The following is a 26021-nucleotide window of genomic DNA, read 5'->3' on the forward strand; positions in this document are numbered from 1 at the left end:
TGGGTAGAGGTCTATTATACATCAAAGATAGGTTTTATAGGTGTAGAAACTAGTAAACCAAGCCAATGATTTGGCTTAGAAATGTATTGTGAAAATACACATTCACAGCTGAAAAATATGTATTTATTTATACAATCAATCAACAATCAACATATGGGCAATAATCATAAAAAAAACACAACTAGTCTTAAACTTCAGCTACAAATTCTGGTAACATCAATATACAGTATAGTAATGACAAACACAAACTAATTACATTAACACACTAACTCAAAACCACATTTTGATTCAAATATACATTTTAAAATGTACAACTTCTATATTTCCAAGAAAAAAAAATATTACTGTGGAAGTTAAGACGATTTTTGTCCACCATTTGCAAACCCTGTCTAATTGTCCTAACAGAACCAGAAACCTATTATTTTCAGTGTCCGGATCTCCTGACTCCCTGCCTTGCATATGCATTCTTCAAGTAACACATTGCGTGCTCCTTTATTTCTTTTTCTGTTGATGTAGGGTGGGACTTCGGCACTGCAGCTAGGAGAAAATTATATAATATTACTACTCAAATAAATGATGATTATTATCTTCCTGAGTATAATCTCAAAAATGAACCATTAAGGTTTACTAAGCTCAAAGCTGAAATAAACGGATACAATTTGGCTTGCATCATAGCAGTTGAGCAATAAAGTCTGTCCTAATTAAAGAGTACCCAAAGTTTGAAAGTACAACATAGAATATGAGTACCTTTAATTACTCTATAAAGATTTGTGTCTCCCAGGCCCCTCTTTTGTTGTTTATCTTTTTGGTTTGTGCCAGCGAAGTTGAATTCTGTCATCAGTTCATTTGTCATAAGTCTGAAAACCAAATTTTCACTGAGTTTAGACATTTTTTCAAGTGAGTTTCCACTCAACATTTATTTACTCAAATATTTAGGATCAAATGTAGTACTGTAACCCTTATATTTTAAAAGACAATTTTGCAGTTTTACACCTTGCACATTCAGTGGTTAACACATAGGTATCTATAAGCTCAATTCTGTGGATATTTTAACTGGATCAAAGTAAAAATGTAATGTAAAAACATGTTTAAAAAATCAATAAGCAATACCTTGACAAGACTGTGAACACACTCTGACATCACTGCCACCTACTCTCCGAAGTTGGTTTATCTGGAAATAATATTATATTAGAAATAATATTAGAAGCTACTAGATCTTCATTAATCAACTAATCAGACATACCCATTTACACATTCAATGGAACAAACGCATTTTCACATATTAACTGCACTTTTTTGCAGTATTTTCTCAGTCTATAAATACAAAGTGACCATTTTTCAAAGTAAAAAAAAATTGTAGTAACTTTTTAGAACATGAAAACACTTTATTTTGCCATTAAAGGATAAGCAAGATTATACATTATAAACTAAAAATATGAACGTATGCCAGAGATGGATCATTAATCAGATGTAGGCTATAAAATTATGACCTATCTGAAATAGGATATGTTGAATATGTTTGTGTCGTTTGTAGCATTGTGGTAAAAGACAACTTATTTTTATGTGGGTAGCTGCGTCAGCATGCGTAGGCTGCAAAGGAACAAGTAATAGGTTTATTCCATGCTGAAAAAAAGAAGAAAGAGAACACAACGTTTCGGCCATGGAGCCTTCTTCAGGTTTCCACACCTGAAGAAGGCTCCACGGCCGAAACGTTGTGTTCTCTTTCTTCTTTTTTTCAGCATGGAATAAACCTATTACTTGTTCCTTTGCAACTTATTTTTATATTGTATACGAGCCTACACATAATTAAAATACATTCTGTGTAAAACTGTAATATGGGTAGTTTTATTTATTACTTTATACAATAAAAAAGACATACTTTTTGACAGTCTTCCAGGATCATTTCTGCCTTCTGGCCAATCCTGGTTTGATACTAGAAATTAAAAAGTTAACAATAATCTCATACTTAACAAATCTATCATTTGCAGAGGGATCATAAACTATTCTTAAATTTAATAATTTAATTAATATGATACAAGTAATGTACTAAGTACTGAGGAGGCATGGTGACTCTGGGGTTCGGTTGAAGACTTTGGTCTTATAACTTGCTTAGGGCTTCGAACTTTGCGTGGTGAGGTCCCAGTTTGGACTACCTGGGCTGTTAATATAATATTGCAGATTAATTTAATATTTAAGTATGGACGTAAAATGTTCACCAGTCCAATAATCTTTGAATATAATTCGCTTATGGTACACTGTTCTCCAGACTTAGGAAAGTACAGTGACATAACCTCAGACGTAATAAAAAAAAATTAACTTGTGAATTTCATCTCAATTTCATAGAGTTATTAGATGTAGGCAAAAAATGTAGTAATAACTTCAGGAATGTTGAAGCCAGAACTCAGCACCGTTTTTTTTCCTTGGAGAAGTTCTCACCTTTGATGGTTGGGCTTCAATAACATAAAGAATGGTGTTAACTTGTCTTTAAATATGATTGATGATGGTTATCTTCTAAGGACATTAAGAAAACATTTTAACTTTGATTGCAATAACCTACCTTTAAGCGTACTTGAACAGCTGAGTGAGGTCTGGGAGACACTCTTCCTAGGAGAGAACCTCAGTTTTGGGGGTGGCACTGGCAGCTTCAATGGCTTCTTCTTTTCTAAACAGAAAAGATATGGCAGTAAAATATTTCATATCAAATTAAATTATTTAATCAACTTGATCTGTAACTTTTTACAATAAATTTATTTCCTTTATTTTGGGAACTTTAAAGGCAGAGAAATGGACTTACTTGGAGTAGCAGCATCAGAATCAAAGTCTGTAATATAATAGAAAATGATCATATTTCAATATAATACTGAAAATTAGTTTAACATAGAATAAGCTAACCAAAATTCTTAGCAATTTCCATGATCAACAAATCTGATAAGATTTTTAACATTTTCATACAGAGCACCTTTCAAAATGACTTATTTTAAAGGGTTGTAAAAAATCAATAACAAGGTACAAGCTAAATGAGGCATCAGTTGATATTAATAACTGGTTAAAAATATAGCTATTGAGATTGTTACTTTTACATACCATCAACGTAATCGGAGAACACCCGCTTCTTACTTTTGCGTTTTGGATTGGGTGTCTCCTCCTCGTCTTCAGCATCCGTAACAGAGGTGGTTAAATCAAAGTGATCACACTCTGATTTCTTGTCTACAAATAATTATATTTACATTACATATGATCAAATATGAAAAAGGTATTGTTGCACTGATGCATGTACATAGACAGTTACTGTAAATATTCAATCGGAATTTATAATAATTAACAGGAATTTGCTCTTATTTTCAAAGAAAGCTATACCTGATGTATGTTAAACTTGAACGAGCTTGAAAGTAACCCAAGTATCTTTATTAGGGTTGGCCTTCTCTTTGTATAGTTTTGTGGCCTGCTTTGGATCATTCGGCCACCACACAAACTCTCTTCGGGCATCCACCCAGTTTGAGGGCAGGAGTCCCTCAACCTCCCCCTCCTGCTCTATCCAAACAGCACGTGTCCACATCACCTGAAACAGACATACACATTTTAATTTTGAGTCTTAATTCAGATTGCGGTGCTGATTACTACACTTGTGTTTGCTTATAATGATTATACTCAATGAAACACATAATTCAATAATAAACATTCTGCTTTATTTATACATTTGTAGTTAGATGGTATTCACTACTTGCAATTCCTCAAAAACTTTAAAATTTAAACTTAACCATGAAAAAAGAGCAGACAGAAGCATCCTGTGTGAATCAAAGTTCTATGCCATGTAGAAGAGGGAAAAGGACATAACCAGCACCATATGGGAGACACACTACTTTTCTGTGCAGCTCTTTTACAGAGAGGAATTTCTCCCTTGCATGCACCTCCAGACTATTAACATATACAATATTAAGCAGTTTTGACTCACAGGGCTCAGTGAAGAAGTTACAAGTCTGAGTCTGTCGTACAACAACACATAGAAGACTTCTGTCTGCTCTTTTCTCCTTCACAAATGCAAAGTCCTCATTATCCAACAGGAAACAACAGTCTTTTTGTCTTGACGAAATATACATCCATCAACCAGATGCATCACAGTTGCTCTGAACTCTTTCCTTCTCCTTCATTCTCTTTACTACTTGAGCTATAGGGTTATGACTGTTCCGCACTAGTTTCTTCAAGGACTGTAAAAAGTTTTCAAATTGGAATACAGATAATTAAATTGTACCACATCCTGATGTAGATATCTCAAACTGTGCACATTATATACAACAAATGTTGGTCCATACAAATGCTGAGTATTGTCAACAAAGGTATCAAGCAGTTTTTGGGCATAGTTGAGATAGGCATTTCTCTTTCTTTCGTCCGAGTCAGAAAATGGGTGTATAGTTCCTTTGATACAACATTACGAAGCACAATGGGGCCTGTATACAAAAGGAACTGGCGGAACTCTGTAGCCTTCCATCTGTCAAGCTCTGAGAGGGATCTTGGCTGTCTAGTAAATTCCCCAGGCATCTTTCCGCTAAGAATTTCCAAATTATCAGAAATTTATTTCCTCTGCCTGAGAGACAGTCGACATTTAGCTGGTCCTTCCTTTAAGAAAATAAGAATTCTTTTGCCAACACCAAAACAAGCTAGATGCAAGTAGTCAAGGGAGAATTGGCTTATGCACCCAATTCCAGCAGCAGCTAAGGGAGAAAGTCTTTGTTGGTGTTCCTTGTACTCAAGGTTCTTGAATTGTTCATCTGTATGATCATTACATGCCTCTTCCCCTGTGAAAACAACTCTTCCCTCCCAGCTCCCTTTAATTTTGCATCTTTTGCAGCCAAAGTACGAATTGTGTCCTTTGCAGCATTTCAGATATGAGTGTGCAGGGGCATCACATATAAAAGCCTTCACAGTAACATTAAATACTCTATCTTCAAAGTGAATGCCATTATTGGTGAGTAACTTTAACTCCTCTAAAAAGTCACTCACATAATCATCAACTGATTCAGGCTTGGACCCTCCACAAAATAATGCCATTATGAAAGGCTGGAATTGGTGAAAAGAGCACAAAATAGGCCAAAATTGCACAGATGTAGATTTGAAGAGAGGAACTCCATCAACATTGATACACAAGTCTACAGAATGCATGCCTTCTTGGAATGTTTTAGAAGTTGTTTTTCAGGATTCCTTTCTTTAATCCAAAGTAAATGTACTTAACACCGCATTTATCACTGATTTGCACTTTATTAGGTGTGTGTAGGAGAGTCCTGGACGTCTCAATATCTCCAATAAATCATTGAAACACTGTCTTTTACAACCATGCTTTGCAGACCAAGCTACAAGTTTGGTAGATAGATTTGGCCTTGCTGGGTCAGTCTGTGCCTCATCTACAAGGTCAGTAGATTCAGAACTGGGGTCAGTTACATCAGATTCATCAGAGTCAGACTTTTCAACCTCATTCAAGATTTCTTCTTCAGAAGTAATAACTTCTTCAGTGTACCCATAGTCATTTGAATCCTGATGTGTAATGTCATCACTGACACAAGCACCCATATCACCAGACGATTGTTCCACATTCTCGTCCTTGGTGTCATCTATGTGAAAACTGTCATCTTGATCATCACTGCTGGATTCTGCAAGAGCATTTATCTCTGCACGTCGCTTCCTCCATCGGGATAAATAGTCCTTTGACATAAAGTCTGATTTGGTGTGTCCCCTGCGTGCTGATGTGCACCTACAGATAATTGTAACAGATGCAAATAAACAGTAAATAAACAGTGACTGCTGTATGTAAGGTACTGTAAGGACGATGGAATATAAAAGGAAATGGTATCAACTTTTCTTAAGAAAATAAAAATAGAAATATTGTCATTCAAAGAAATCAACATATAATTACATTTTTTTCAGGCAGGTGGCAAGACCCCCTCTCGAAACCCCTGTATGCAAAGCTGTGTAAATAAATTACATACAGCACTGTTGCACGTTTTAGACCGTACCATACGCTCGGTAATTTCTCGCAATTCCTGTCATCAGTTTTATTTTTGGGATTTTAACAGAGATTTTCTACTGTTTACATTTATATAATCTAATTTGATTAAAAGAACAAAATGACTGCGATAAAAACATATCGCGGGAAATACCTGCGTAGTGAGTAAGAAAGGTCACACTACGCAGGTATTTCCCGTGTATCATTGCCTAGTTAAATTTAGAACAATAACATTATTTCAGAAATCACACAGAAAGGAGTATAACACCGCGATTATTTTTTTCCCATAAAAACATATCGTTATCTTGCTGAGGCAATTCTAATTTCTAAGAATATCCATATATTTTTAGGAGAATCAGAGAAAATTATCATCACATACTTTACAAATCCATGGGGTACTATAACATTAAGGGTTGTTTAGCATTGACGTTGTTAGTGGTACATGTTACATACTTATTTTCAATGACCCGTTGAACATGTGCTTTTTTTCTGATTCTCAAATTAGAGAAACAGCAAAACGATTTTGTGTAATTTTCCCCTTCACACTATTTTTATGTGCCATTTTTTGCTTATTAACATACTATTTTAATCAAAATAATATTAAGTAAGATCTGTTTGTGTTCAGATAGTATTATTATTATTATTTATACTTACTCGTCAAAAGAGGATTGCTGAGATATTCGTGGACTTCTTCTACGATTGAAAAACGTGGCCAAAATGGCGACCAACGAATACTAGCAATGCATTGTGGTATATAACTGGAAAATATGCTGGGTTAGATATTTTCTCAACGTATGCGTTTATTAATGTTGTCGATATTATGGTTGAAATTTAACATTGATAATACATTGCGGCTATGTGTCCCCTGCTATGAGCTGATGTGCAATTTTAACGCATACAGTTAGTAAGGATCAGTCACTGTTGTATTATATACAGTATAATGACATTATGGAATAGGATGGGGAAAGGCCTGGCGTCACAGGGTGAGGGAGGAGTGTCGCCCCTTCAGTTTTGGGCAAAAGGATTTACTTAACTTAACTTGCGCCCTAAAAAAATAGTTGTAGTTTGTCAATGGTCAGACAACACTAATTGACACTAACAGTCACTCGTTATTGAGCGTCAACATTACGATCCTGTTTGCTCAGGTGGACAGATTCCTTGCAGTAGTTTATCATTATACTTAAAATCGTTATATAACTAGGACTAGTTATAGCAGTCTGTGCTTTCTGTTGGTTTAACAACAATTTTTTCTTAACGATTCGGAACCTCCATGTAGCTGCAAAAATGAACGCTTATGGTACTTTTCGCTCCAGGCAATACAAACCACGAGAGTGACAAAAAATGTGAAACTGAACTTCATCGCAAATACCAGATTGCTAGTCGTTATCTTCTATCATGAAGCACTAATCAATGGCATAGCTGCGAGATTTCATTTGGGTAGCTGCACCGTACAGCTCCGTTTCAACCAAAATATCACCCCCCCCCTCAGAATTTCAGACACTCCCCTACAGAGTTTTCCCCGGGCTCCGCGCACTGATGGGGGACGGGGTGTCCAGGAAATGGTATCAACTTTTCTCAAGAAAATAAAAATAGAAACTCTGTAGGCACTCAAACATTTTACTGTTTTTTTCAGGCAGGTGGCAAGACCCCCTCCGCAAAACCCTTGTATGCCAAGCTGTGGGCAGTGATTCGTCGAATATACGTATATTCTAGTCAAAAATACAGCTGTACGTATATATACGTTGCCGCGACGTATAATCAACGTCGAATTGCAACCGTAAAATCGACGACATTAATAAACGCATATATAACGTCGAAAACACATCTAACACAGTGCCTGAGGCTTTTTACTGTATATATCGTGTGTGCCGCAACTAGGAGTATACGGCACTCTGCACAGTGTACGAAGTAAATTATTTTAGCAGTAATTAATTTATTTACTATGTATAATAAATATAGTAATAAATATAATACATTAATTACTGCGAAAATAATTTACTTCGTACATTGTGCAGAGTGCATATATGCGTTTATTAATGTCGTCGATTTTACGGTTGCAATTCGACGTTGATTATACGTCGCGGCGACGTATATATACGTATAGCCAGATTTTCGATGAGAATATACGTATATTCGACGAATCACTGCCCACTGGGAATGTTCAATTATGCGGGTGTTTACGCCAATTTAAAACATGTCATTGTAGCGGTGAGGCTTATTAATAAGAAAGAATTAAGTGTTCTGAGCTTTCCCAAATGGTCCCATCTCTGTTCATCTCTGTGGTGCAGCCACAGGGAAACTATTCATGCAGGCTGATTTAAGGTTCCTTTGATAAGGTTTCCTAGGACAGCTCCCAAAGGGGGATGCACTTAGCTAAGCCTGGCTATCATGATCAATGGTCATCCATTGGCGCCTATCTGTCTAGGGAGTGCCAGATGGACATCTGGACTGCATTCCTAAGTGTCAGGAGTAAATGACTCATATCTCACCTTGATCAACCAATCAGGGACTGGTAGGGCCGAGTAACCCACGTGGGACTCTGATGCCCATGGAACTTTCAGCCAATGAACGAGCTGAAGTTCCTCCAGGTAAAAACAGGCAACACAGAGAGCCTGAGGGATTTCTGGAGAATTCTGTGGACAATTCTAAAGGGAATTCAAAGGAGAATTCCAGGGCAGGACGGCCCAGGAGCAGAAGGCTCCCAAGGTCAGGACATTCTCGCAGCGCGCCTCCTGACCATCCTGAGACTCAGCCCGGACAACCACGGAACGGCCAGTGTGTCCGAGTGCCAGAACTGTCCTTTGTTCTAAGAGTCTAGAGCGGAGGTTGCCAGAGAGTAACCAGAGGATCCACCCGAGGTTAGCACCAGCAGCAGGCCTCGTGAACAGGTCGGAACTGTGGACAGCTGAATCACTATTCAGAACTAGCTCTTCATCAGGAACGAACCGGTCCTCTTCCTGACTTGCTGGGACCCACAGTCATCTTTTCTCCTGTGCACAAACTGTGCTAGTTAAAGCCAACACTAACTAGCCGGTCAGTGAGCATCAGCAGCGCACCGTCGCAAACCGCACAGCACAGCCTGGCACCGAGCCAGAGAGCGCGGATTGGACAGCAACAAGCCTGCAACTGCTTCTTTGTGCCCGCAGGAGATCTGAATCCCCAAAGACTGGATGAGTATTCAACTTCACTGCATTACAGCTCGAGAATTCAATTGTTATCCCAACCAGTTGATATCAATTTAATTCCTAAGAGTTATGTACTTGTTTTTAGTATCCAATGTAGAAGTTATAACCAAGTGCATTTACGAAACGGTCTAAATGAATGATATACTGAACGTATGTCCTCTTGATATGTGTAACACTTTGTAACTGACTGAATATATACCTTTTGTATTCTGATAACCCTCTCGATAAGATCTGTTAGGTTTATATGCATATTCTATGTATTAATAAATGTATCCTTGTGTATTAGTACCTATTGTGTGCGTTGTTTGAGTTATATTGCATGGTTGGATTTTAAAGCCATCAAAAGAATCAATTTTGTGATTTGCTGCTACAATTAATAATTGTCCCAGTAAATGCCCAAACCCTACAGAACTGGTGCCCTCAGAGAGCACACTACATTACATCATAAATGTTAATCGACCGTCTAAAATAAAAATGAAATCGAAACATTTTATTGTCTGTGTGGTTATTATTTAAAAAAGAACGGAAAATATTATTTAAAATCAATACAATATTTTTATTATACATTCGCGGTTATATTGCTCAAGCTTTTTTTAATACATGTTACATTCAAGCCATTTTATTACAAACATTTTTAACTACATTGCTCACACTTTTTAATATACATTTCAAGTCATTTATCACAAACACACATACCCACAGAAAAAATGTTACAAAGTCAACCATGTGGGTCTAGGTATTAATGATCATCTCCTTTCTGCGGTTATCTTAGAGACCGGGTCGGGCGTTTTGACCGATGCTGCACACCCCAATGGGGCAGCCTTGAGTTTTTCAAGTAGCTCTCGGCTATCAGCGTTGGCTAGCAAGGTGCCCAGCATATTGATTTCTGCCATAGCCTCCATGAACACATCCCAACCTTTTGGCTTCTTACCGACCACAACTGCTTGCTGCTGCGTGAGAGCCCTGACAAGACCAATCATGTGAGAGCCCTCAACGGGTGCCCCCTTGTACACAAATTCCCCCTTTTCATTCCAGGCTATTAATGGTTCATTGCGGGCCATAGTCTTTAATAATATCTCGGCATTTCTCCGGAACCGCTGAGACACGCTTTCCAAAATATACCCAAAGTCAGCGTCGCTCGATGACGGTGGTTGTGCTAATGTGCGTGATAGCTCGGCGGGTGCATTTTCCGGTAGTACAACAGTTAAAGTCCCCTTTTTCGGAAGTCCCCTGGCGTACTAATGTCAAATACGGTTGTAACACCTCACTGTACAATTTCACTTTTTCATATTCGGCCAGATATGAGTTCTGAAGAATGTCTCTCATTTCATCATCCAACTGACGGGTTGTTCTTTTTCTTACATCGCTTTCGAGCCCAGACCGCTCTCGGAGTCGATCGAGCTGTTTCTGAGGTACCAGGTACATTTTTCAGCGTGCTCCATTATTGACATTGTACAAGCCCCGTAATCAATGGTACTGCAAAACTCAACAGGGTCCCGATAAAACCGCCGGACTGGTTCACCAAGAGTCTCTTTCTTTTAAGAGAAAGACCCTTTCGACTCAGTCTTTATAAGCTTACGCTTTCTCTTCAGGGTCCCAAACTGCTTAGCAGATAACGGTATGTTCCCTTTCAAGGTATTCAAGGCGATTTCAGCTATGGCCTGTACAAGATCATTTGTAGCCCCGCAGAGAATAGCTTTCCGCTGACTGGGGCTGGCTTTCACCGGAAAATGTAAGAGAGTCAGGTTTCTCCGAACGACATGACAACGCCCTGAACATGTTTTTTCGACTGAGTCTGTGGTTGCGAGATCACCGACTTTTAGATTTTTTAAATACATAAGCCGTGGGTACATCTGGGGGGAAAAGACCTGTTCGCAAACAATAGTCATCTGGGGTGTCGTCATTTAAATCCACCAACAACTAACCGAAAGGTTTTTTAGTAGCGTCATCGAACGCTTCCAAAAAAAATTTGGCTTTACCGGGGTACATCAGCAGTTTTAAAATAAGGTTTTTAACACTCCCAAACAGAAAACTACGCGAAGTAGGATCTTTCAGCGAATTAACATCCTAACAAAAGAAGTAACGTTTGCCGTAAGTGGATCATAACACATCTTGACCACGCTTAAATTATATTAACCTTTGCTTGTTGATTTCAGACGTTTTGAGCTCGTTGACCCAGTTAACGTGTTGGCGCGTCGCAGTTTATTTTTTGAAGGTCCGGGGTCTACACGGAGTGGGAAAATACCATCAGTGAAAGAACTCAACACCGCAAATTACCAAAAAACGGTGGGGGTTTTTATTATAGACACGTTTAAATGGCCATGCTAAAAGAATGTTTTATATAATACCGTCCTCTTCTCTCAGGCGATCTGATAATATGCCCCGCACCCTCTGGTATGGCGTGAACATCTGCATGTGTCTCCACAAGGTTTTGCGGTGGGATTGTAAACCCCAAACAAGGTTTTTTAAATGTGTAGCTACTTGTCCCTTCGCCCGCGTCTGTGGAATAGACACGAGTTTTGGTGTGGAGTATATACCCCGGTGTCTTTAAGACTCACATGGTCGTAAAGCGTTATTCAAAACATTGTCGTAAATACTCACCAGTGTTGGGCTGTGCGGTAACTGGCCTTTTTACAGCTGTGGTTTTTGGGGCTAATGGAAATGAATGGATACACACAGTCACGACCACATTATGGAGCAACTCCCTGGTAATTCCATTATAATAATTCAATATTGTCTAGTATACAAATATTATACAACGTTTTGTAACTATATCAAACATGAGACATGCACCGTGTCGTTGTAATTGTCTCACAAAAAGCCGGATATACATACCGCTGAAATTCGTGGAGTCCTGGCCTTCGTCTACCAAGTCGAGCAGTGTTAAGTCTGTAAATAGAATATCTTCAGACTGTTGAAATTGATCGGCGTGATCCATTCTGACGAGTTAGGCGATAACGTGAGACTGTAAGAAATGGAATGCAGCCAAAACTTCGCCTGTTAAACCGCTGGTACTTATATACAAACCGATAAACTCTTCTAAGAAACCCCCCCACATAAACCATTAATCTTCGGTATCGTTGGGTGTGCACATACTGGGCTGTAGAAATTAAGAAACATTTTAGAAAACGTTTTAGTCCATTATAATGTTAAAATCTATATTATTTTAAGACATACAACGGTGTCTAAATTTCATAGCTGTTAAACGTGGTGAAAATGTGTCGCGGTGTCTGTGTTTGATTCACCAACAGACCGCTAAGAATATTATCAAACAAAATGTTTTTTATTAACGCTATAAGAAAATGTATCTGTTCTTTATAGGCACTTGTTCACAAACCAAGCTTGACGTTTTGAGGTTTTATTTTTTAATAATGTTAAGAACATTTTTGCGTGAAATACATGGTGTGCTTGTAAATTAGAAAACTTTACATGAATTTAAAATGTTTGTAAACTTTTCCCTGGGGGTTTCTCCCACTACTCTGCATTCCAGAGCCTTTAAGTAACCCCTACACACCGACCGTCTCCAACAACATCACAAATTATCTCTACTGGGAAACAATTTTAGAACATTAGGACCAATCCGTTAAAGTATGAAAAACAACACCCCATCATTTTTTGTCTGTTAATACCTTAAAGACTTTTACGCTTGCGCTGTGTGGAAATTTATCTCAAACTTTCAAAAAAGCTGTGGCGCGAATGTGTTATTAAAAATAAACTGTGTCTTATTACGTTATTTTAAAAACTTTAAGACCAACCCCTGCATGTTTAAAATTTATTTTCTGGGGAAACACATCATTTGTGTTTGCGTTGCGTGTTAATACTTTAAAACTTATAAACTGATAATTGAATATAGACCGTTATAATGTTAAAATCTATATTATTTTAAGACATACAACGATTTCTAAATTTCATAGCTGTTAAACGTGGTGTAAATGTGCCGCGGTGTCTGTGTTTGATTTACCAACAGACCGCTAAGAATATTATCAAACAAAATGTTTTTTATTAACGCTATAAGAAAACTTATCTGTTCTTTATAGGGACATGTTCACAAAACAAGCTTGACGTTTTGAGGTTTTATTTTTTAATAATGTTAAGAACATTTTTGCGTGAAATACATGGTGTGCTTGTAAATGAGAAAACTTAAAATTTATTTTCTGGGGAAACACAACATTTGTGTTTGCGTTGCGTGTTAATACTTTAAAACTTATAAACAGATGTGTGAATACTTTTCGCGCTCGATAAATCGGGGGGGGGGGGTCATCACAACCAATTGAAAAATGTCTTGTGTTATGTAGGCGTGTTACACCATTGGCGCATATTCTTAAATGCTCCGGCCTGATAGGGTCGCAGTGCGTGCTTGGAGCTGTCAGACACCGCAGAGGTGCTGAGATGGCTTCTTTGTGTGAAGAAACAACGGGGTCCGCTACTCTGCAAAGTGAAGAGGTAGGCGGCTAAAATATTTTTCTGATCGTGCTTGTATCGGTGCTTAGCCTATGTCATTTTAATACTTGATCTTCTTTTTAGCAAAACCCGACCCCACCCTCTGCACCCTGTGACAGCGGCGGGGGTGTGAGTTCAGCTGGGGTACCAGATGTTGAAGAACTGCCGGGTGCTAGCGATGATGCCACGCTACAAATGATAAATATTAATGAAAAATCTTAGCTCACAAGCGCGTTAAATGCTCAATATTTTAGGTACAAAGCATGTCTATTTTGTTAAGCCTTCCTTTCTTTTTCCTTTAATAGAATAAAGAGGATGTGGACGGGTCAATCTTCAGCCTACCGGCACATGTGAATGTCTCGTGTCTATGCTAGTGTGTTCGCCCAAATGTTAATAAAGCTGATGCCTATGTCCCTAATGAGCCCGATGTTATGCCCCAGATTGTGAAAGCAGTAGTTTATTGCATCTTCAAACACTGTTTAAAGGGGGTCCTGGTTGATGACTGCCCGGCCTGTCTGATTGACCATCCCGGGCAGCGGGGTCACACATGCCTGTCTGGCGGCTACACAGATGGGTCTGAAGACGTGACGTTTGCCGCTTTAGAAATTTATAAGTCTCTCAGTTTAGCCCGAATTTTATCGGCTGTTCTGTACACCCCCTGGTGTCTGGGTTCGTACACCTTTACAAATGACACTGAGCGGCGCATAAAACAGTTGCTAAAAAATATAATTGAGGACCGCTCCCCATACGAGCATGTACACACCACAGTTGAACAGCTGGATGGAAAATTAGTAGACATGACTTTTGATGAGTTGCAAAAGAAACACTATTCTTAGTTTTACAGACGCAAAAAAAAAGATCTATGTAAAATGTGAATACAGATTTCACTCTGTTTTACAGACCCGGGTGTGCCATCGTCCGAAGAATGAAGAATTTCGAATGTATACGTCTGAATTCTTACTAAGAGTGCTTACACACTTCTCTCTACAAAGCTTGATATGCAAAACAAAGAGTCGAATGCTAATGTCCTTAAATTTGTTAAAGAGATAGATGTGTATGTCGAGAACTTGAGTGAAATTATTGCGGATCTGATGTTTTCAGATCAGAAAAGGAAGCCTGGGGGGTTCTACAGTGTGTATTCCAAAATACAGCGTGTTTTGCACAGAACCTGTGGTAACACCATCCCGGTGATTACGCAGGCAAATTTTTCCGCACCAACATTTAATTGTTGAATGCAAACAGGAGCCGGTAACGCATGTGTGCTGCGTTGTTTCACTGTTTGAAAACCCCCTGTTGAAATAAAGCGGTTCATATTTCACATACTTGCAAACTGGAGTCTGTAACGTGTAAAAAGTGCTGCTGCGCTGTTTCGTTGTTTGAAAACCCACTGTTGAAATAAAGCGGTTCACATTTCACATGGTGTTTGTCCTGTGAATTCTTTCCATGAGACTTTACGCAGTCAGTGTGTGTGTGCTTGCACCCCTGCTGCTTTGGAGACACGGCTTGTGCAGCCGGACAACCACTCGGCCACCCGGCCGCGGCTGGCGCCGCTCACACCCCGGGATCTCGCGGCCTGCAACAGACTCCCCACGCCGCCGTAACTACCCGATTTCCTAGGGTTATAATAGAGCGCACTCAACCCCGCGGCAGACATGGTCCCCTTCCAAACCAATACACACTTGCACACACCTAAAGCGAGGGATGCGCCGCCTTGGGGCTTTGGGACCCTGAGGTGCCGGACCGACCGGCCGGGGGGAGGCGGGGGTTCCGACCCACACCATTGGCTCCTGAGGGGGTGGGACATGCACAAATAACAACACGCCATTGGATGGCAAGGGGCGGGACAACCAAACACCGCGGACGACCATTGGCTGGAAAAGGGGGGCGTGGTACCTGTCAAAAGTTTGACGAAAGGTGTCGCTTTATACTACTGATGTGCAGTGTGCCTTTCCTCTTGTCATATTCAAGAGTACTCACTGTGTGAGCTCCTCACTGCGTGTTCTGTACTCTACTGTGATTTAATTTAGATGATTACGTGGAGTAGAGTGACAAGATCTACTTGAACATTTTTGGTTTGTGAAATGAAACACTAAATACACTACTGTAAATACAGGTAATGGACATTTAAAATAACCACAGTACAGCTAGAAGAGTGAAAGATAAAAGACTATTTAGAATGACATTCACAATAGACTTAAGAACAGTTCAACCGCCCGAATAGGGACTTGAACCCTGGGCCCTCAGATTAAAAGTTTGATGCTCTACCGACTGAGTTATCCAGGTTCTGAAAGAAAGTTGACACTGTCGGGATCCTCGCAAGTCACGTGTCTCTTGTGCGGAAGAGCAGTCTTTACCTGACCCGTCTGGAATGACCACTGACAGACTTTATCCAGAAGCGACGGCACCACTCCCAGTAGAATGAGTGAGAAATACAGCATGACATGGGTAGTTAAGGGGCTCCCACAATCCATCTTTCCTCACATTACTGATTTTTCTCAATAGCATTTTGACCTTTTTTCACATTCAGATTTTTTTCACATTTAATTAAATCTTTTAATCAAAAACATTAAAAAGAAAACAAATGGAACATTTTTTGGAACAATAATTAAAAAAAAACTTTCAATGCCTTGGTTGTACAATGCCATACGTGTGCACACCCTTTATAAAGGGAGTTGCAACAATGCTGAAATTTAAAGAGCATTTCTGTAGAGAAAACAGCATTTTTTCTGCCTTGATGTTAAGCTTAGAGAGTCTGTCTTTTAGAAATTATAATTCTTAACACCTTGCACAGCCTCCCGACAGACTAACAAATATTTTTTGGAGAAATTGGCTCACACACCGGAAAACACTAACGTTTATTTATGTGAGAGTATGTAAAACTCAGGCTTTAACAGATGTTCATGGTGTTTCACACAGGGTGTTACCTGTTGTAGTGTTTCCAAAGATGTGTTAGCGGACCACAAATTATCTTGAAAAGATTTGGGTTTGTACTGGCTGGGATTCAAACACGACTCAATTATTTGGAAGGCGCCTGTACCACCAACGCACTTCCGAGAAGCACCTGCAAATTATCACAATCCTCTCTCTCACCTACAAAGTTATGGAGACACAGACGTCCAATGAAAACTCAAGGCTTTATTCACTCAAGGCTCCACTCTTTTGTTGTGATGTCATTTTAATTAATATTAGCTTTGATAAGGTGTCATTTTTGCCTCTTAAAGGTAAAGTCTGCTCCTTTCTTCCTGGTATAGAAAGAACGTGTTCCATCTTTGTTTAAAAACACCACTAAAAGTAAATTATTCAGCTCTACCGCCTGTGTGCATTGACAAGACATCTCAAAAGGACATATTAAATAAGAACACGATCCTTCCTGTTACCATTCCTGTGCCGGGACGTTGTTTCACCCTTTTACGTTAAATCATCAGTACTGCTGTTTTTCAATGCATAGTTTAATCAAGAGCACTTAAAAGATGCAAAAAGCTTTCAAATAAAATAGAATTGAAAGACAGTCGAGTAAGAAGGTAGAAAAAAAGCACTCCCCCGTCTGGGAATCAACCACCGTCGCCCATGTAACTGGATACAAAAATAACAGATTAATTTGTGCCCAGTCTCTTGAAGCTTCGATGCGATTATTTTTCCTTCCTTATTTCTTCATTCCTATGAATTTACTCTGTAGTAGAAGAAACGCAAAACTGGGAAACTGAAGGCATTCTTCGTGAGTGGTGGATTGTGATCAGTGAGCATTTGCACATCTCTAAGTCTGTTCCATAAAATTTTTCATCGGGGATGTAGCTCAGTGGTAGAGCACATGCTTTGCATGTATAAGGTCCCGGGTTCAATCCCTGGCATCTCCAGGTGCTTTATGTTATAGTACTCACATCGCAATCTTCTGTTGAGTGAGAACTCTTTGCTCGTGTTCAGAGAGAGCCAGGTTTACACAACTAAATGCAGGCACACTCGACGTGCTGCAGAGTTGCGCTGCTGTTTTAAATGTACCTCATTTAGTTCTGTTTAATCTTAAATTATTTGAACTAATAATTTAGTTCAAATTCAGGAAATCCAGAGATTGCTTCACACTTGTCGTGGCTGTTGCAGAAAACACCTGTTGAATCTCACCCGGGATTTTTTGAGAGATCATTCAGCGAGCGAATCCTCCTTCTGAACCGCACTAAACTGAAAGCTTCATGAACTCCTCACTCCGTGTCCTGTACTGCTCTCGTGTAAATGTGAAGCACAGCCATAAACACACTTTGAACTTTTTCCGTTTGTTAAGGTAAATGCAAAAGAGCATGACAAGTATTGATCGTATAAAATATCCATGGCACAACTCGAGAAAGTACTGAAGGACTACACATCGACTCTTGATGATTACAAGAGATTCAAGAAACACAACCGTCCGCACCTGGGTTTGGGTCCTGAACGCTAGAGTTAAAAGAACATAAGTGATGGATATGACCTATAAACTCTCTTAATTGTCTTATAGTTTATGAAATAAAACAATTTCTTAATAATTTCTTACTGTTGATAGACGATTTATTGAATTTTAACAAAATCACAATTACAAACTTTTTCTGTTAAACTGTTATTCACATATTCTAACGTAGATAAACGTTAGTGTGTTCCAGTGTGTGAGCCAATTTCTCCAAAAAATATTTGTTAGTCTGTCGGGAGGCTGTGCAAGGTCTTTAGAAATAGAATTTCTAAAAGACAGGCTCCCTAAGCTTAACATCAAGGCAGAAAAAATGCTGTTTTCTCTACAGAAATGCTCTTTAAATTTAATCACTGCTGCAATTCCCTTTATAAAGGGTGTGCACACGTATACAACCAAGGCATTGAAAGTTTTTTTTTAAATTATTGTTCCAAAAAATGTTCCATTTGTTTTCTTAATGTTGTTGATTAAAAGATTTTATTAAATGTGAAAAAAATCTGAATGTGAAAAAAGGTCAAAATGCTATTGAAAAAAATCAGTAATGTGAGGAAAGATGGATTATGGGAGCCCCTTAACTACCCATGTCATGCTGTATTTCTCACTCATTCTACTGGGAGTGGTGCCGTCGCTTCTGGATAAAGTCTGTCAGTGGTCATTCCAGACGGGTCAGGTATGACTGCTCTTCGGCACAAGAAGAGATATAACATCACAGCAGCACCATTTAAGGTGGAACGAAAAACGCGAATAAGAAGCCAACTTCAGCCTCGTAGCAGACCCTGGGAGGCACGCTCAAAATAATCATCTTTCCCAGTACTTAAGAGTCATATTTAGATCGCTTTACTGCAATTTTATTTGATTGATGGGAGATGTGAAGCCATCGAGCCTGTACTGCGCTTCACATTGAAATTGAAGCCATTTCTCATGCTTCTTTCAGTGTCGGGGCTGCAATTGCGTGTAAAGGAGGCGACTTGAAAATGTCGCTACAAAAAATCCGGCGGGTTAATTTACTTGTCCAACCACCTCCCTCCGTCCCCCTTTGCTGTTAGCACAATTCTTTCAGTTTCTTTTCTTGTATTTTCCTTGCTATTTTACTGTTGCTTTTCCCCATGAGGAGATGGATCCACAACCGAAACTGTTTTCACCCTGTTTGTGCAACGTCAGTCTGTATGAGGAGCATATTTTGCATAGCTCCAGTGGCGCAATCGGTCAGCGCGCGGTACTTATACAGCAGTGCACAGCGGAGTCACGCCGAGGTTGTGAGTTCAAGCCTCACCTGGAGCAGCGTCTTTAGCTACTGAAAGCAACTGTCGAGTTTAGATACTCTTAGGTATCTGATGGAGATAAATTAACATCAAACGAATAAGTAAAGGTAAAACCTTACTTTTAAAGGTTTACTTCGAGTCACAATCAAAGAAGGCTCCACAGCTGAAACATTGTGTTTCCTTCTCTTTTCAGCATGGAATAAACCTATACTTTTTCCTTTGAAGCCCACCCATGCTGACGCAGCTCCCTACTTAAAGTACCATCAGCTGTGTACCTCCAGTTGACCTGTACACAAATATATGAGAGAGGTCTACTGAGACGAGAGGAGCACTGGACTTGATAAAGCTCTTGCATTAGATTATGTTTTTGTTGTTCCCCAGATTTGTTTTTAAATGTTCTTTTTCTTTTGAAGTTGGTGCATTTGGTTGTTTTTTTATAGTTGTTAGACCACTACAGGGATTTACCTAGGTTCCCGGAAGACTTCTCATTTTGTGTTTGTTGTGTTTTTGGGTTACAACTATTTTTTTTCTGTTGATAGGACCCCACACATTACTGTGGGACTAGTTAACTTTAGTTCTTACATTGTACCTGAAATGACCTCAATAACTACTACTCTGTTTCCCTTTTTTTTAAAAAAGGCAAAACTGATGTTTTGTTTCTCCTTGTTGCTGATTGGTAGCTACAACGGGTCAGTTGCAACAAACTTGGCCTCTGAAATTTTTCAGCAGCTCTGTACTGAACCTGTTCTCAATTGCAACAAACCTAAAATAACAGCTGCTGCCCATTAGATGTTACTGAAGTAGCAGACTAAGTGAAACAATAGATTACATTGGAACTGTCCTGAATGTAGTGGAAATAATATCGTCATTAAGTAATGAACTGATGCACCACTTGTTTGAAAATTATTTTTATATTTAACTAAAATTGCTTTCCAGACACTACAATTATTCACAAGGAATTTTATCAATACATATTTTATTAATAAAAGTGTGATATCTTAATAATAAAGTTTAATGTTATCTTTAACATTAGTACTTTAGTAGCTGTATTATGCTTTTGGGAATTTCCAGGTATCCTGGTGGAGAGAACTGAAATTAAGGAAATACATATTTAAAGGGGTGTAAGTCTTAAATGTGTTCTGTCACATCTGGGTGTTAATTGAATAGATTTGTTGTATTATTTAATTTGATTTGACTCTACACTTGTGTTTCTCATGAGATAATATTGGGGATTTGCAGATACAGATAATATTTTGTACTATACAGGCAAATGTATGGTTACCTTAATGAAGAAACTGTTATCATTACCCTTTTCAACGTTATTGTTTAAGACAGTCTTTCAGAACAGTATTCTCATATTAGTGGCTATAGTCTAATGATAATGGTGGTGAAACAGGCGAATGTGTGGAAAGGTTCATACAGTCGATAGAAAGGTTGGGTAGGATTGCACACACCACCATGCCAGTGCTTAGTATAGTAGTTTAAAAACATAATAATTTATTTAACAACCTCAACTGCACTACTGAGAGCTCAGCTCCACTACTAGTAATACATCACCCTTTTTGTCAATTAGATAGATGTGTTTTACTACATGTTAATTAGTGATTCTTTCCTTTTAACTGATTTAAAATAGAATCTCTATAAAACAGATAAATGTGTATGTGTCGCGCTGAAATTCACACATGAGGGAAGGCACACGAGTAAGGAAAGATATCGCGTTTAGGAAGAAATCCAGGGTGATGACCCCGGTGAATGGAAACAGCCTCATACATGAGTAGCATGTGCTCTACCACTGAACTGAACTCCCGACAACTACCTTTATCTGCAGCACTTTTAGGAAGAGTGAGGAGTCTACAAGTCCAGAAAATGTGAGGAGAATTCAGAACAGGAGGCTCTTCACCTTTCACCGGCTTTTGTTGGACGTCTAAGTGAATGACAAATTTTCACTTTTTGATTAAAGAAAATAAAAAACACCTTTCTTTCAGCCAGATTCATAATACAAAAAGCACAATGTAGTGAAGTGTTCCTATTTATTTAAATCCCAGTTCAAAATCAAATCTCATTCCCATAGTCCTGATTAGTTTAAATTTAAGCAATTAACCAGGCTTCTACTGTATAAACTTCTAGAGATATTACAAATTGTTTGAAGGGACATCATTTCAGATGGAAATTGACTTTTGTTCTAGTGGGATCACATTAAACCTTTCTTTTGGATTGAGAACAGGATCATGGTGAGATTCAAAACACATCTATCTTTGCTTCTTTCAAGGATGAATGGATTATTGAGATGCAAACATTGGTTCAAATCAAAACAAAATTGTGATATACAGTACTTCTGTTTTTATTTTCAGGTACCAAAATTTAGTCTTAGTTGTAAAATTCCATATTAATATTCAATATTAAGTGGATTCAAACATGCACAGTAGAGAAACAGAATAAAGAAGTAATTGTTTCACTAACATCTAAGTGCAACCTATAGATCGTCTTTGGCCATTGAATTGCATAAGGCACCGCACAACTTTTACTGGAGGAAATACTGTGTGTTCTGAGTGGCTGCATCTGTATATAATGTTATTCAGATAAGTTTAGGTGGAGGTCAAATTCTAACCTCTGTAATGTGCTCTCTGAAGGCACCAGTTCTGTAGGGTTTGGGCATTTACTGGGACAATTATTAATTGTAGCAGTAAATCACAAAATGATTCTTTTCAGGTACTAGAACATGAGGATACATTTATTAATACATAAAATGCATGTAAACCTAACAGATCTTATCGTGAGGGTTATCAGAATACAAAAGGTGTATATTCAGTCAGTTACGAAGAGTTACACATATCAAGAGGACATATGTTCGGTATATCATTCATTTAGACCGTTTCGTAATTGAACTTGGTTACAACTTCTACATTAGATATTCAAAACAAGTACATAACACTTAGGAATTAAATTGATATCAACTGGTTGGGATAACAATTGAATTCTCGAGCAGTAATGCAGTGAAGTTTAATACTCATCCAATTTCTGGGGATTCAGATCTCCTGCGGGCACAAAGAAACAGTTGCAGGTTGTTGCTGTCCAATCCGCGCTCTCTGGCTCCGTGCCAGGCTGTGCTGTGCGGCTTGCGACGGTGCGCTGCTGATGCTCTCTGAAGACCAGCTAGTTAGTGTTGGCTTTAACTAGCACAGTTGTGCACAGGAGAAAAGATGACTGTGGGACCCAGCAAGTCAGGAAGAGGACCGGTTCATTCCTGATGAAGTGCTAGTTCTGAATAATGATTAAGCTGTACATACTTCCGATCTGTTCACGAGGCTTGCTGCTGATGCTAACCTTGGGTGGATCCTTTGGTTACTCGTGGCGACCTCTGCTCTCGACTCTTAGAACAAAGCAAAGTTCAGGCACTCGAACGCACTGGCTGTTACGTGGTTGTCCGGGCTGAGTTTTAGGATGGTCAGGAGACTGCCTGGGAATACCAAGCTTTTAAGCTTTTAAGCGCAGGAGGCGCCCTATCCCCGCTCGCTCGCTTATTCCCCTGTTCACACGTGCAGTGCGGCTTTTCCGTCTGTTTATTTGTCAGTTTTTGCGAGACACGGGTGCTTGTGTATTAGCGTGAGCGTTTTTTATTCTGATCATGAACAGTTTTACAAGTCTGCAAAGGATCGAGGAAAGGTTTATTGCCAGCTGAAAAGAGACACAGCGCTTCGGTTGTGGAGACTTGTTCGGCTGGCGTTCTGGGAGTCGCGTTGTAGTGGCAATGCTTGTTAATAAGTCAGAATAAAGTGTTGCTGTTCTTTCCCAAATGAGGTCCCATCTCTCTCATGGCACTTAGCTAAGCCTGGCTATCATGATCAATGGTCATCCATTGGCGCCTATCTGTCTAGGGAGTGCCAGATGGACATCTGGACTGCATTCCTAGGTGTCAGGAGTAAGTGACTCATATCTCACCTTGATCAACCAATCAGGGAGTGGTAGGGCCGAGTAACCCACGTGGGTCTCTGATGCCCATGAAACTTTCAACCAGTGAATGAGTTCCTCCAGGTAAAAACAGGCAACACAGAGCTCCAAGACTATTCAAAGGACTTTTCTAAAGAGAATTCAAAGGAGAATTCCAGGGGTGTGAGACAATTCCAGGGCAGGATGGCCCAGGAGCAGAAAGGCTCCCAAGGGCAGGACATTCTCGCAGCGCGCCTTCTGACCATCCTGAGACTCAGCCCAGACAACCATGGAACGGCCAGTGTGTCCGAGTGCCAGAACTTTCCTCTGTTCTAAGAGTCTAGAGTGGAGGTTGCCAGAGTGCAACCAGAGGATCCACCCGAGGTTAGCATCAGCAGCAAGCCTCGTGAACAGGTCAGAACTTTGGACAGCTGAATCACTATTCAGAACTAGCGCTTCATCAGGAACGAACCGGTCTTCTTCCTGACTTGCTGGGACCCACAGTCATCTTTCTCCTGTGCACAAACTTTGCTAGTTAAAGCCAACACTAACTAGTTGGTCAGTGAGCATCAGCAGCGCACCATCGCAAGCCGCACAGCACAGCCTGGCACGGAGCCAGAAAGCCCGCAGGAGATCTGATTCCCCAGAGATTGGATGAGTATTCAACTTCAATATATTACAGCTCGAGAATTCAATTGTTATCCCAACCAGTTGATATCAATTTAGTTCTTAAGAGTTATGTACTTGTTTTGAGTATCCAATGTAGAAGTTATAACCAAGTTCATTTCCGAAACGGTCTAAATGAATGATATACTCAACGTATGGTCTCTTAATATGTGTAACTCTTCGTTACTGATTGAATATATACCTTTTGTATTCTGATACCCTCTCGATAAGATCTGTTAGGTTTACATGCATATTCTATGTATTAATAAATGTATCCTCGTGTATTAGTACCTGTGTGTGCATTGTTTGAGTTATATCGCATGGTTGGACTCTAAGGCCATTAAAAGAATCAATTTCGTGATTTACTGCTACAATTAATAATTGTCCCAGTAAATGCCCAAACCCTACAGAACTGGTGCCTCGTGAGAGCACACTACAGGGCTTAGCCCTCTTACATTTGCTAGTTCAAAGTTGTACAACCCATTTGTATCTGCTAGGCGGCGCAGTCATCGTGCACAAAGAACGCTTTGAAAAGTGTCAAAAGCAAGTCATTCCGGATTGGTTGTTTGTGTTTTCTGTTCAGACGAGAAATGCTGAAATGATCTCTTGGCTCCTCGGTGGTCATTTCTGCTCCGTAAAGGAATCACAGCACACGTCGGCTTCCAGCATGGTGTTTCGGGACACGATGTCGGGGGTCGGAGAGAGCGATGTCTTCCTCGTAAGTATTGTAATGCCCTCGCCCAATGGTGAGGAGGAAGAGCACCTAGGCACTCATAGTACCGCGGAGCAGGTAGAGAGCAGCAGCAGCAGTCGCGGGGGCGGACTGAGCCTGCGAGCCGGAGCGCAGGCGTGCCGGTTCCTGCCCCTGAGTCACCCGGGGGGCCAGACAAGGCGGCGGGGGCCAAGCGTTGCGTGGAAGCGAGATGCTCCGTTGAGGACCTCTACCAGCGAAGCTGCAAGGGCCTTGATCCGGACAAGTGGCAGCGGCTCCAGGTGCTACTCGCCCAAAACGAGGACCTCTTTGTGGCAAGAGATGAGGACTGCACCCGCACTGCCCTGGTTCAACACGACATCGAGACTGGCGACGCTCGGGCCATCCACATCCCACCTGGACGCATGGCTCACATCAAGCGGACCACCACCAAGGAAAAGATCTGGGAGATGGGCGCAGCAGGGGTGATTGAGCCCTCCGCGAGCCCACGACGCCGGCTGTACTGGTCCAAAAAAAAGACGACTCGTGGAGGTTCTGCGTTAACTACCGCAAACTGAACGAGGTCACCCGGAAGGATTCCTACCCAATGCCGAGGATAGACGACGCCTTGGATCACCGGGTCGACCTGCTTCAGCTCCCTGGACCACCGGCTACTGGCAGGTACTGCTCGCTCGAAGATGGCCTTTTCCATCTGCCAGGGCCTCTTGCACTTTACTGTCATTCCCGTTGGCCTGTGCAATGCCCCAGCGATTTTCAAGAGGCTGATGGAGAGGGTGCTGGCATCGGTCCCGTGGAACCCGTGCTGTATCTGGACGACCTGCTGGTTCATGCCCAGGGTTTTGACCAGGCCTTGGCGAACCTCCAGGCAGTGCTGGCCTGCATCCGCCGTGCTGGCCTGAGGCTCAACCACCACAAGTGAAAGCTCCTGCGGCGGGAAGGAACCTTCCTGGGACATGTTGTTGGACCGCAAGGGGTGGCTACAGACCCAGGTAAGGTTGCTGCAGTGAGGGGATGGCCGACTCCCCGCACCGTCGCAGAGCTGTGCAGCTTTCTGGGGTTGGCTTTGTATTATCTGAGGTTCGTCCGGGATTTTACCAGCATCTCTCCCCCGCTGCACTGCCTCACAGACAAGGGCCGCCGTTTTGACTCGGACTGCGAGATGGCTTTCAGTCGGTTATGTGAAGCTCTGGTGGGGGCCCCCGTGCTAGACTACCCCGATCCGTGGTTACAGTATATCCTAGTTACCGACGTGAGTGTCTCGGAGGTGGGCGCGGTGTTGGCACAGGAGGGGCCAGATGGGGAGCGGGTAGTTGCCTACTAGAGTCGGGCTTTGAATAAGGCTGAGCGGAACCCGTCGAGAGCTGCTGGCGGTGATGGCGGCGGTCCGCCACTTCAGGCCGTACCT

The 26021-nt window shown here is 40.5% G+C and overlaps 3 long non-coding RNA genes and 2 other non-coding genes across 5 annotated transcripts in view; 3 read left to right on the top strand and 2 right to left on the bottom strand.

Annotated features, from left to right (window-relative positions):
* LOC148669316 (uncharacterized) overlaps positions 1–3354 on the bottom strand; it is a 209257-nt gene extending 205903 nt beyond the window's left edge. The window contains exons 1-3 of the long non-coding RNA XR_015937008.1: positions 3085–3354; positions 2795–2821; positions 2558–2662 (exon numbers count right to left, since the gene is read on the bottom strand). This is a non-coding gene — a long non-coding RNA (uncharacterized LOC148669316). The remainder of the gene's footprint in view (positions 1–2557; positions 2663–2794; positions 2822–3084) is intronic.
* On the bottom strand, positions 426–1221 carry LOC148669357 (uncharacterized). The gene is made up of 3 exons (XR_015937057.1): positions 1111–1221; positions 748–857; positions 426–537 (listed from the first exon to the last, which is right to left on the bottom strand). It is a non-coding gene; the product is annotated as an uncharacterized LOC148669357 (long non-coding RNA).
* Positions 3355–11757: 8403 nt separating the features above from the next.
* On the top strand, positions 11758–13813 carry LOC148669358 (uncharacterized). The gene is made up of 3 exons (XR_015937025.1): positions 11758–11888; positions 13523–13623; positions 13705–13813. It is a non-coding gene; the product is annotated as an uncharacterized LOC148669358 (long non-coding RNA).
* Positions 13814–17402: 3589 nt separating this feature from the next.
* trnaa-ugc (transfer RNA alanine (anticodon UGC)) lies at positions 17403–17474 on the top strand. Its single transcript has one exon. It is a non-coding gene; the product is annotated as a tRNA-Ala (tRNA).
* Positions 17475–19236: 1762 nt separating this feature from the next.
* On the top strand, positions 19237–19330 carry trnai-uau (transfer RNA isoleucine (anticodon UAU)). The gene is made up of 2 exons: positions 19237–19274; positions 19295–19330. It is a non-coding gene; the product is annotated as a tRNA-Ile (tRNA).
* The last annotated feature ends 6691 nt before the right edge of the window (positions 19331–26021 follow it).

This window comes from Lepisosteus platostomus, chromosome 5 (assembly GCF_059453375.1).
Source record: "Lepisosteus platostomus isolate fLepPlt1 chromosome 5, fLepPlt1.hap1, whole genome shotgun sequence".
In the NCBI taxonomy this organism is placed as follows: domain Eukaryota; kingdom Metazoa; phylum Chordata; class Actinopteri; order Semionotiformes; family Lepisosteidae; genus Lepisosteus; species Lepisosteus platostomus.